The sequence below is a fragment of the Crinia signifera genome, chromosome 5, assembly GCF_055691185.1.
Source record: "Crinia signifera chromosome 5, ASM5569118v1, whole genome shotgun sequence".
Lineage (NCBI taxonomy): Eukaryota > Metazoa > Chordata > Amphibia > Anura > Myobatrachidae > Crinia > Crinia signifera.
In genome coordinates, this window is record NC_139221.1 from 221,666,175 (window position 1) to 221,679,368 (window position 13,194).

Consider the following 13,194-nt stretch of genomic DNA (forward strand, 5'->3'; position numbering starts at 1 on the left):
CCTTTGTAGACTTGTGTCTGCCGGAAACAGACACAACAAACGCTTTAAACCGAGGACGGTGGCCAGAATGTAGTCCTCTGACTTTAACAGACTGACCACCCTCGTATCCTGGCAATGCATATGTAGGGCTTCATCTACAAGAGCGACCTGCTTTGCGGAATCGCAATGCTTTAGCTCCTCTTTCACTTTCTCCAGCTGCTTCTGCCACAGCCTGATCATGGGAATCACCTGACTAATGCTGGCAGTGTAGGAACTGACTTCACTTGTAGCTAATTCAAATGGCTGGAGAACTTGCAAAACACGGAAATCAGCCTCCACTGCACATGAGTCAGGTGCAGCCCTGCTCCTCTGCCTATGTCGTAGATGGCCGTGTAGGCTTGAATGGCCTTTTGCAGCTCCTCCATCATCTGCAGCATATAGAAGGTGGAGTTTCAGCGCGTCACCACCTCGTTTAACCTGATGGCAGGGCAAGTTGAGGAGTTTTTGCTGCCGCTCCAGCCTTCGGCAAGCAGTTGCAGAATGCTGAAAGTGTCCGTGAATTTTTCTGCACCACCAAATTTATTGTGTGGACAACATCTGTTCATTTTTTGGGGGGTGTGCTTAGTGCTTCTGCACAGCCCCCTTTCTTGCACTGATAGATGATTTTATGCATGCTTGCAACATCTATACTTTGATCACCTGTTCCCTTGTTTCTCCACCTGCGGGATACTGCAGCCCATAGGTTTGACATTGGGACAGTTGGGAGGTATAGTAAAAAACTACCTAAAAACATTAGAAAAGCAAATACCAAAACACACATGGCAGATACTGTGCAAATAATTTGCTAATGACCTCACTTCACAATATCATAAATGTCATATCAAGAAAGTAAATATAGCACAATCATATATCACATGAAGCCTTCAATACAGTTAAGGAGACCTGTTTACAATAGAGAACTTAAATTCTTATACTTAGAAACATAGAATTTGACGGCAGTTAAGACCCATTTGGCCCATCTAGTCTGGCCTTTTTTTATCCTTTAGATAATCTCAACCCTTTTTGATATTTATTTCTTTGTAAGGATATTCATATTCATATGCCTATCCCAAGCATGTTGAAATTGTTCTGTTAGCCTCTACCACCTTTGATGGGAGGCTATTCCACTTATCCACTACCCTTTCTGTGAAGTAATTTTGGTACTCTTTACCTAGAACGGCGCCCATCGGGGTGATCGCGGGATCGCGGGCAGTACATAAACGGCCGCGACGCGATGCCCGCGATCACCGCGATTTTCCCATAGGGAACAATGTTAAAAAGCCAGATTGACCGCGATTTTGCATTCAATGCCTCAATGCCCGCGATTTTACCATAGGAATCAATGTTAAATGGGCTACAGAGCCCAAATAGGCTCAATTAACCCTTAAATGTCACCCCAATTTTTTGACGCCACCCCACGATCCACGCCAACCCAAAGCGTGGCGAGCGCAGCGAGCCCGCGAGGGGCGGCGGTACGCGTCCTCCGACCTTTTCATGCCCTACTATCCACGTCGGCGTGGAGTTGAGAATAGAATAGTGTGGCGAGCGCAGCGAGCCACCGAGCCCGAAGCGTGGCGAGCGCAGCGAGCCCCGCGAGGGGACGCGGATACCTTCACAGTTATACGCGTCCCCTCGCGGACTTCACAGGTGTCCGTGGCGACGCCGACACCTGTGAAGCCCGCGAAGGGACGCGTTTACCTGTGAAGGTATCCGCGTCCCCTCGCGGGGCTCGCTGCGCTCGCCACGCTTCGGGCTCGGTGGCTCGCTGCGCTCGCCACACTATTCTATTCTCAACTCCACGCCGACGTGGATAGTAGGGCATGAAAAGGTCGGAGGACGCGTACCGCCGCCCCTCGCGGGCTCGCTGCGCTCGCCACGCTTCGGGTTGGCGTGGATCGTGGGGTGGCGTAAAAAAATTGGGGTGACATTTAAGGGTTAATTGGGTCTATTTGGGCTCTGTAGCCCATTTAACATTGATTCCTATGGGAAAATCGCGGGCATTGAGGCATTTTACATTAAAATCGCGGTCAATTAGGCTTTTTAACATTGTTCCCTATGGGAAAATCGCGGTCATCGCGGGTACACGATTTTGATGTACCCGCGATTTACCCGCGATGCCCGCGATGACCGTGATTTTTTACCCCCGACGCCCGCGATTCTGATCGTGGGCGCCGTTCTAGGTAAAGAGTACCGTAATTTTTTCTAACATTTCCCCTGAACCTACCTCCCTCCAGTTTCAGTGCATGTCCTCGTGTTCTATTACTTCTTCTTGTCCCTGTAAAACACCTGGGGGAAAATTTACAAAGATGGGAGTTCTATTTAACCAGGGATGTTGCTATGGGCAACTATTCAGCATCTACTTCTTTATTTAGTACCTTCTAGAAAGTGATAGAGAGGATCTGATTGGTTGCCCATAGCGACATCCCATCTAAACTAGAATTCCCAATTAGTAAATTTCCCCCTTGGCGTCTTTAGTCACCTAAACCATTCCTGGATTTTAGAGCATTATCTGACTAAACATGTCATTTTTCATAGTTTCCTAATTATTAGATGTACAACATCAGCCCATCCGGCTAATGTTGGGATGGATGGTGATGTGTGATGCTAGAGTCTTAGACGATCAGCTACCGAGCTTACAATAGGAATTCCTGCACTGCTATTTTAAGGTACTACATCAATTACCAGATATCTCAGCAGGCACTGGAGTGGGGCTATAGAGACCTGTATAAGAAAAACATGGTGGATTATTTCTAACACATACTGTATCTCCAGCAAGTGTGTCCTTTAGGACATATACATAAAATATGTATACAACTCCATGTGACAAAGTGACACATTATACATTTTGGGGATGGCTGCCTTATACAGCTCAAGCAGAGTGTGATCAACTCTATTAATTATGTATATTTGTGTCAACCTTGGGAACAATTAAGTGAAATCTGTAATGGGGCATAGTGTTATTACAACTATCCCCTTCCATTTATGCTGTCTTTATGACAGCACTTCCCAATGTGTAGCATGTTATGTTGTTATCTAGTTTGGGAACTGAACAGCAGGAAATGATCATGATCACTGGACATGAATAAAGAATATATGTCACAGATGGAGTTATTGTTACAAATAAGCATTGGAAATGCCAGATACAGGAGGGGTTTCAACAATACTTTCCTCCAGTTTTTACATCTATATACACCTGATATTAAATAATATTTATTTAAAATATTTTACAGCATATGCTTTGGAAACATATATTTTGCCATTCTAAATTTTGTAATTCCCATTATATAATTCCCACACCTCAGTTTTTAACTGTGTGCATGAATCTGCCTGGAATATTCTACATCAGCCTCCATTTTATGGAATATACCATTTTATCCTTCATTAATTTGACTTCCTTACACTATGGACATTAAGGGGTAGAATAACTAAGGCTTCTAAAGCAAACAAGCAGAGGTGTTGCCCTTAGTAGCCAACCAGATTCTGTCATTCATTTTCTATAATGCAAGAGATGATGGATCAATGTGATTGGTTGCTATAGAAAGTAGTTTTAGAACTACAAATTTACACCATTGACTTTACGGGGGAAATTTACTAAAGGAAATTTGTAAAAAAATAGGTGTATTTGTATCCAGAAATACACTTATTTTTGACATTTACTATCCCGAAAATACGGTAATTCGTATTCGTATTGATAGCACATCCATACGAATACGAATTGCCGTATTTTCGGGATAGTAAATGTCACCTATTTTTTTTATTTTTTATTTCCTTTAGTAAATTTCCCCCTACATCTCTTTCCTACATTTATTTATTTATTAACAGTTATTTATACAGCGCACACATATTTCGCACAGAGAATAGTTGAACATTCACATCAGTTCCTGCCCCAGTGGAAAATAAAAAAAAGGGGGGGGGGCGATGTATGTGGGTGGATGACAAAAAAATTGTAAATACCTCAATTTTTATATAACACAATTTTAATTAAAAGTATATATTTATGGTTAAAATAGACATACAACATTTATGTGGATAAGAACTTAAATGATAAGAGACCGATAGCTCAAGGCGTCTATGTATATAGGTATAGTTACCCAATGGCATATCAATGGAGGGTGCAAGGGATGCCATTCCTATGGGGCCCGGCAGCTCGGGGGGCCCGAAGCCAAGCTAGCAATCCCCAGAACCCTTTTAACTTTTTTAAATAATGCCGCAGGCAGTGGCAGGAATCAGATGGCAGAGCTGCTGTCTTGTCCCAGTGACAGCGCAACGCCACTCACTGTAGGAGGTGTCCAGCTACTAGAATCCTGCCTCTCTCCTCGGACTCCTCCCCCTCTCTTCTGTGGCACAACATCAGTGACCAGCCCCGGCGTGCGATGTGAAATACAAAATCGCCTGACCGTCACCTGTCCAGCTTCCAGTGCTGACATGAGACTGTGCAGTATTGGATACCCGGAGGTGTGTAGTGGCACGCGGTGCAGAGACAGTGTTGTGCTCTGGAGACCGGGCGGTGTGACTGTACAGTGTAGGCACGGTGGAGATTTGGCTGTTCGGTGTAGAGACCTGTCAGGATTCTGCCAGAGGTAGTGTAATCTTCCCAAGGTGGGGGGGGGGGGGGGGGGGCACAGGATGGACCTTTACTGGGAAGGGTTGGTAATATGTACAAAGCAGCACATGTACTGCGTAAGGGGGTAAGAGTTCGAGGGAGGAATGATTGAAAGGTTAACAGCAGCACCTGTACAGGATAGGGAGGTCATAAATATGTACATAGCAGCACTTGTACTGGGTAGGAAGGGGGGTGATTAAAAGGTACACAGTGGCATCTGTACCTGGCATCCTACCCTCTCTCTACTCTCTCTTTCTTTCTTCTGTCTATCCCCCCAACCCCCCCCCCCCCCAAATGAGCATTGTAGTGACAATGGAGGGGGGGCCCTTCCAAGATTTTGCTATGGGACCCACATCGTTCTAGTTACGCCCGTGTAACTAGATAGTTCATGTGACCCTTTGTAGCTGAGTGTCTGTCCCTAGTGGTGCCTCATTGGTATGATCCTGGAAGCAGGTTGAAATGTTTATTTTATGGCTTTATGGAGGAAGCCGGCTCCTGTGCCTGTTGTAGCCTGGAATGTTGTGGCACTGGCTCACTTAGAAGTGGATGAGGACATCAACCGGGTCGTCACCCGGGAGAACCAATTGTTCCCCAGTGGAGCTTACAATCTATAGTCCCTAACACATATATACATACACACACATTAAATCTATGGTTAATTTTGTTGGGAGACAATTAACCTACCACTATATTTTTGGATTGTGGGATGAAACTGGAGTGCCCAGAGGAAACCCACTCAAGCACGGTGAGAATATGCAAACTCTGCTATATATACAAACTTTGTTAAGTTCTGTGTTCCCAGCTGCTTGAACTAATTGGTGGGAAAATGGAGGGATACTGGAAACTAGGCTGATTTAGGAATGACATGCAGCAACTGGAGATGAGCTGGGACAGAGTGTTGAATGTAACTAGGAACAGGAGCGCAGAGTCTAACCCACCAGTGGTCTTCACCAGGGAACCCCGCAAGGGGCTTTGGTCTTCGCTGCACCTGATAAGCAGGTCGTGGCCCCCTGTCCTGGTCCTCTGTGTACTGCTGCCAATGAGCTGGGATGTTGGAGATACAGGATACTTGGAAGGATGTATACTGGATGGGTGCCGGATGACTCTCCGACAGGGGGATGCTGACGTCAGAATCCCGACTGCCAGTGCACCGTCAAGGGGATCCCGACTCACAGGAGCTATTCTTCCTTGTGGGTGTTCACAACCCCCATAGAGGGATAATAGAACCTGTGCGCTGAACCTGTTGGAGTACTGGCAGTTGGGATTCCAACATCGGGATACTGACCGTCGGGATCCCCCTGTCGGAGCGCCATACCACACCATGCTGGATGACTTGAGAGGAAAGGTACTTGGTGGTGATGTTTAATGATTAGGGAGATGATTATCAGTGTACTGGTGTCGGTCTGGGAACCGAGGTGGGTACTACGCCTGGAAGCCTGTGAGCACACGGGGTGTGGTCTGAGAGCTGATAGTGATGCAGCCTTGGGGCCAATAGTGATGCGGCTTAGAAGTCGATGGTGATGTGGCTTAGGAGCTGATGATGTGGCTTAGGAGCTGATGATATGGCTTTGGAGTCGATTGTGATGTAGCTTAGGAGCCAATTATGATGCAGCTTAGGAGCCATTGATGATGCAGTTTAGGAGATGATGATGATGCAGCTTAGGTCCCGGTGGTGATGCCTGCTAGCGGATACCAGGTGGAAGATAATGAGGAGATTTACTAGCAGCACAGGTATAACGAATAGAATAGCCTGGAGGCCACAAAGCCTTGGACGGTGAGTCTAGAGGATATCACAGGGGACAGACAAGTTGTTCAAGACATTTTGATAGTGCTGGGGTCCTGACTTATATCCCCCGTGCTTGTCTGTGATTGGCTGCAAGTTGCAGCATCATTTAACCTGTGAAGTACCTGTGCATACCATGAGCATGTGATCGAGTGCACAGGTCGGAGGTCAGGGTTACCAGCTAGCACATTGGTGCAAAACTGTCAGCTGACAATGGTGTCATGGTGGTACCCATGCAACGGGAATCGGCATGGAATGCCGACTAGGCCCCTGGGGACCACAGGAGACATCTCACCACAGAATGCATCTGAGGACAGCGCCACCTGCAGATCTGCGCCGCAAGGCGCACCAGCATACAGGTAGGAGACACGGACGCACACTGCAATTCCTGACATCTGCATATCTGTCACATGACAGTCATACAGTGATAGCAAGTAAAGTTTTCAAGAAGATATTTTTATATGTACTCAATTAATATGCATATGGACTCAATAGCTCTAAATTGATCAATTAGTCGTTGGCTGAAAGAATGATATTAATTAGTCCATTTTAATAAATGTCTCAATAGAGAATATTAATTGAATCCTTTTTTTTACTATTATTGTTGTTTAAGTGTATTTTATGTCAACTTATGTCTGTGGACTAAATTTTTATAAATATTTGTGTGTACCTTTGAGCGCCCCCCGCTGTTTATATTTTTCTTGGTATATTTTTGGAGGTTGGCAATCCTCCAGGGTGGTGGCTGCAGGGTTACACTACACGTTGCGAGACTCCCTAGCGCCTTAGACAATTGTTCATTTACAGGGTAGCCGAGAGGAATGCTGGGCCCCGGTAAAATTTTGGGGCATGGCCTAAGTGTGGGGGGTGTGGGCACTTAGGCTGCGCCTATAAAATGTTTAGAGGAGGGTGAAAGAAAACTCTAAAAACTGTAATCTCAGCAGCAGCACACACCTACAGCATGTGCTGTGCTGACAGCAGGCTCAGCATGAGCTCTCATGCTGTCAGTGAGACACTCATGCTAAGCCTGCTGTTGCTACCCGGGAGGAATGGAGGGGGAAGGGAGGGGTCGGACCAGGGCCTCTGCAGTGGCAAACGCAGGATTTTCAGAAGGGGGTTTCCAGAGCGGCGGAGCAAAGCACGGAGATGGACACTTAGGTGACTTAGTATATGCCGGGTCAGTTAAAGTATAATAGATAGACCAAATGTATATAAATAATAATAATAATAATAATATATATATGTATATATATATACATACATACATAAATACATACATACATACAGGGGTGTCAACAGCAGAGTAGACCCCTGGGCATAGCAATGTATTGGGGCACCTACCGATCCTCCAGCGGTAGCGGTGGGGGAAGCTTTGATGTCCCCCGGGTGGTAGGGGGTATTATATCAACGGCTCAGCATGTAGGGCCTGCAATTACCCCTTTACTGCACAGATGGTGGGAGATGGGGTGGGAGAAGGGGGCATTGGGCTGAATGAAGGGGCCCTGATACATAACTTCCAGGGTGGTAGAGGATGTTTAATATGCAGAGGAGGGGTGTATAGTGGAGTGGGCTTATTATTCATAATTTTCTGGTGGGAGGACAGCTTGCTTGACTGCAGATATCTCCAGTTCTCAGAAATCGATTTCTAAGATTTTAATGGAATTAAAAACTAGAGAATCCCACCTACCAAATGGTATTGGGGACTAGGGGATGAGAATTCAGGAGGCAGAGCAATCTGCCAACGAGAATATAAAACTACATACCAGGTGTGTGGAGCTGGAGCAGTAACCATCTGCTGGAAGGCTGATATCTCTGGTTCTGGGCAAAGTAGTGACAAGCTACTAGTTTCCATTAAAGGGGAAGAGTCCCAGCTTTTGGAATATATGCTCAGAAAAACTCTAAATCAGACAGAACCTGAAATATCTGACTGGGAAGAGCAATTAACAGGCTTGGATGGGGACCACTGCTTTGAAGTCAGATATCTCCGGTTCCCAAGGGCCGATTTTAAAAATTCTTGTACGCATGGAAAGAGGGGACCCTCAGCTTTCAGATGAGGGCTGTTAGACTCCTGGGGGGTTTCTGAGTACTCAGAAACCCCTCCTGCGTGCGCTACTACCTCTGCGGGGCCCCTCCAGCAAGCCTGGGCCCAGGTAATTAGTAAACCCCACTCCTTCTCGGCTGTCCTGTTCATTTACTCTATTGCCAATTCTGTTTGACTTTCTGAATTTTAAACTAAAGAAAAAATTTATTTTATGAACATTTTTACACACAATGGGGCAGATGTATTAAGCCTTAACAAGAGATAAATGCAAGGGTGATAAGGAGAGATAAACGTTCAGCCAATCAGCTCCTTACTAACTTTTTTCAAACACAGGCTGTAACATGGCAGTTAGCAAGTGTTTATCTCTCTTTATCACCCTTGGATTTATCTCTTGTTAAAGCTTAATACATCTGCCCCAATAACCGAGCACTGCTATGAACTCATATGTAGCACCATCTTACACAAATTTTTTATACCAATAATTTTATTAGCTAAAAGAGGTTACAAAAAGATAAAAAGGGGGATTGATACAGTATGGATATAGCTCCGAAATCTCAATGAGAGAGGATTACTAATGAAGGAGAGGAAAGATGACGAGGGGTTCCGGGGCCATCAATATCATATTCATGCCACCAAAACCATTATAGGTGAGATTTTTACATAGGAAACAATGTTAAATGGGCCACAGAGCCCTAATAGTCACCGTGAACTCTGAAATGGCCCCCACAATTGTTAACGCCACCCCACGATCAACGTCAACCCGAAGCGTGGCGAGCGCAGCGAGCCCGCGAGGGGCGGCGGTACGCGTCCTCCGACCTTTTCATGCCCTACTATCCACATCGGCGTGGAGTTGAGAATAGAATAGTGTGGCGAGCGCAGCGAGCCACCGAGGCCCGAAGCGTGGCAAGCGCAGCGAGCCCCGCGAGGGGACGCGGATACCTTCACAGTTATACGCGTCCCCACGCGGGCTTCACAGGTGTCCGTGGCGAAAAGCGGACACCTGTGAAGCCCGCGAGGGGACGCGTTTACCCTATCCGCGTCCCCTCGCGGGGCTCGCTGCGCTCGCCACGCTTCGGGCCTCGGTGGCTCGCTGCGCTCGCCACACTATTCTATTCTCAACTCCACGCCGACGTGGATAGTAGGGCATGAAAAGGTCGGAGGACGCGTACCGCCGCCCCTCGCGGGCTCGCTACGCTCGCCACGCTTCGGGTTGACGTTGATCGTGGGGTGGCGTTAACAATTGTGGGGGCCATTTCAGAGTTCATGGTGACTATTAGGGCTCTGTGGCCCATTTAACATTGATTCCTATGGCCAAATCGCGGGCATTGAGGCATTTAACATTAAAATCACGGTCAATCATCGTTTTTAACATTGATCCCTATGGGAAAATCGCGGTCATCGCGGGCACCCGTTTTTAATGTACCCACGATTTACCCGCGATGCCCGCGATTTTTTACCCCCGACGCCCGCGATTTCAATCGCGGGCGCCCTTCTAGGTAAAGAGTACCTTTTATTCTTTACTAACAAATACATGTGGCAATAACAAACTGCAGTATGCCTTTGAGTCTAAATCTCACAGGTTGGGGATAATTATTCCATAATTGCATTCTTAATGCGGCATATGGTGCAATTAGTAATGAGGGTCTAAACGTTTCTCTGCCTCATTAGAAATGTGGCTCCAGGGAAGACACAAAGGGACTATGCAACTAATGTGACAGTGTCATGTACTAGTAGTGGATTCATGGGGGGGGCAGGTCCCCTTGTTGTTTATGAGAATTATTTTTATTGCAGGCAGCTGCATTTCCCTCACCAGCATGAGGCTGCTGCTGTCAGCCAGAGTTCCACTGAGCTTTTCAGCCCAGCTCCACCTCCAGCTTTCAGCACAGTGCTAGGTATGCAGTGATGAGGTGGACCTCTACAATATGATAAATCTATGGCTGGGGTAGGAGGCAGGCAGGGAGAATGCTCCTTGCTCCCTTCCATACCCAGCCACTCTGTGACAGTGCAGCTGAGCAGCTATGCCTCCCCCAGCTTTCCACTTATTCAGCAGTGCCATGGCAGGATGACCTGCCAGGTGCATCTACTCCAGGGGCATTAGTTATAAGGTAAGCAGTTGGTGCTGACTGTTTGGAGATATAACGGAGGAGTACTATGATGGGATGGTAAATATTGTAGCGGGTTAGCAATGTGAGGTGTATATGAGAGGGTTGTGCTGTGCTGAGACTTCCCAACACAGATGCTCTCACCTTTTCACCTGTATCATTTACCCTAGTGGTATTAACCCTGTCACCCACTGTACCTTTTGACATACTCACCATGTCACCCACCAGACCTGTCAACACACTCATCCTGTCACACACCAGGCATGTCCCCATTCTCACCCTGTCAACCCCCATACCTGTCCTTTCATACTTTCTCACCCAGTTACCCACTAGTCACTGTCAGCGCACACCTCTTGATGCACTCACCCTGTCACCCACATATTCTCTCACTAAGTGACCAACCAGACCTCACTATGTAGACCACCAGACCTGTCCTATCGTACCCAGTGATCCACCAGACCTGTTCAAACTCACTCTTTCACCCACCAGACTTGTTCCTGAATACTCATCCTGTTACCCACCATACCATCCCCACACATTTAGTGACCCACCAGACCTGTCTTTGTAAACTCACCGTTTCACCTATCAGACCTGTTTTTTCCTGTGCAACCCAAAGTTTGTTTGTTTTTCTTATGAAAATGTTTTTTATTTTTTCCTATGGTTGCTAATGTGTCTGTTTTTCATTCCTTTCAGGAACAATGTGTTTTTTATTTCCTGTGGGGGCCCGTCTGATTTTTTTTTTTTTTTGTGAGGAGCAATTTGTTTTTTTCCCCCATTGAATCCAATGTGTGTTTTAATTCATATTAAAAAAAAATATGCCAGTTAGTATGGCATTCCCTGTGCGGCCATGTCCCTTGTTGCAATGCATTCAGCGTACACAGAGGAAACGCCGCACTCCCCCTTCCCCTATCATGGTACCCCCTGTGATTTTGGCCCTTATTCTGATCGGTGCGGCCCGATCAGAATATGCGGCCACGACCGTGCAGGCGAATCCCCGCCTTCCATACGGATCGCCACCTGCCGTCCGTACGCGGATATGTGGCGATCCGCATGAAATTGGACGGGGATACGCCTCCTCCATGGTGGGAGCAGCCCCTGCATTCGATGGTCGCCGAACATCGAATGCAGGGCCGCACGCTCCACCAGGTCCCGCAACACAAGACCACACGGACACTTGTCCGTGTGAAATCTTGTATGGGGGCGGGCAGCTGACATCCGGCGATGTCAGATGCCCGCCCCGTACCCACGCGTCACGGCCTCATTACCATGCATACGCCCCGCGTTTGCATGGGAACGCCCATGAAACGCGGGGCGTATGCATAGGGTAATGAGGATAGGTAGCCCCTCACGCCCCTCTACGCCCCCTGTGCGGCGTATAGAGAATCCTTGCGGCGAAATCGCCTGCACATGCGCAGAGTGACCTCTGCACATGCGCAGAAGATAAACATCGGCGGCCCGTACGCAAGCGGGAATATCCGCATCGATCAGAATAAGGGCCTTTGTTATGAATCTGCCCTTGTCATTTACCCATGCATTATTATCTCTAACGCCTATAGAATTTTTCCAGCTCAGCATGAAAAGTCTTAATGTCACATTGTATATTATTCTAAGAGGAACAACTACACATAGAAAAATAAATGTGACAATGGTCACAAGTTTACAGCTACCATTAGTGAAATGTCCACACTTACACACTAGCACAGCAAGGGGGTAATGCAGCTTTTATTCTCCCAAACTGATGAGCAAAGCTGTCATTTCAATTAATTACTATCTTATTCTGTAAACAAGTCTGTACAGTCTCCTAAGGTGGATGTTTTATGTGTGTCTGATGAGATCTAGAGCTTATGAGAATCTGTCTAATGCTATTGTAAAACCTCATCAAGCCATTGATTCTCAGATCCTCCTTTTTAAGTGTTTTGCTTGTTTGTTGTCTGGGTTTTTCAACAGGCTACTTTCATTATAATGGTGCTATGGGAGCAATATTCCACAAGACAAAGGAAACAAGAGGCAGGGAAATAGTTTTACATCTAATTCCTTCAAAAACAGAAACTAGTGGTATTAAACCTGCTTAGAAATAAAGCTTTTATTGAAGATTAAAAAGCCTTCACTTGTGAAGATTTACTGTTGACTTTTATTTGTGAAAGTAACAACCAAAACAAAACAATGTCTCACAGTTTTAGATTACTAGATGTATAATTATGGTTATATGCATATGTGGAATATATGAATATGTCAAAAATATAAAAAAAATATACCCAGTTATAGAAAGAGATGTCTTATACCCTAAAAGTACTCTTATGGAATTTCTGGAAGAATTCACAATTTGGGGAAGTTCTCCTGTACCTCCACTTGGACTTGGATGTATCTGGATCTTTAGGAAGTCACCTTATAAAAGTAGCTGAGAACGATTCCTGAATCAGTGCTGAAAATATTGATTAGGTGGAGACTTAAGACTTAATAGGAAGGATATAATGAAAAAGTATCCTTACAGCAAGAACATTGCAAATAAAGATTGTCCACTAGACAGTGTCCCACAAACAGACACATAATTATACACTACATACACTGAATGCTGCGTACAACTTTAAATTGTAATAAAAGTAAATTCACCTGCAAAATACAGTGAGAAACACATAGACAGGAGCTAGTT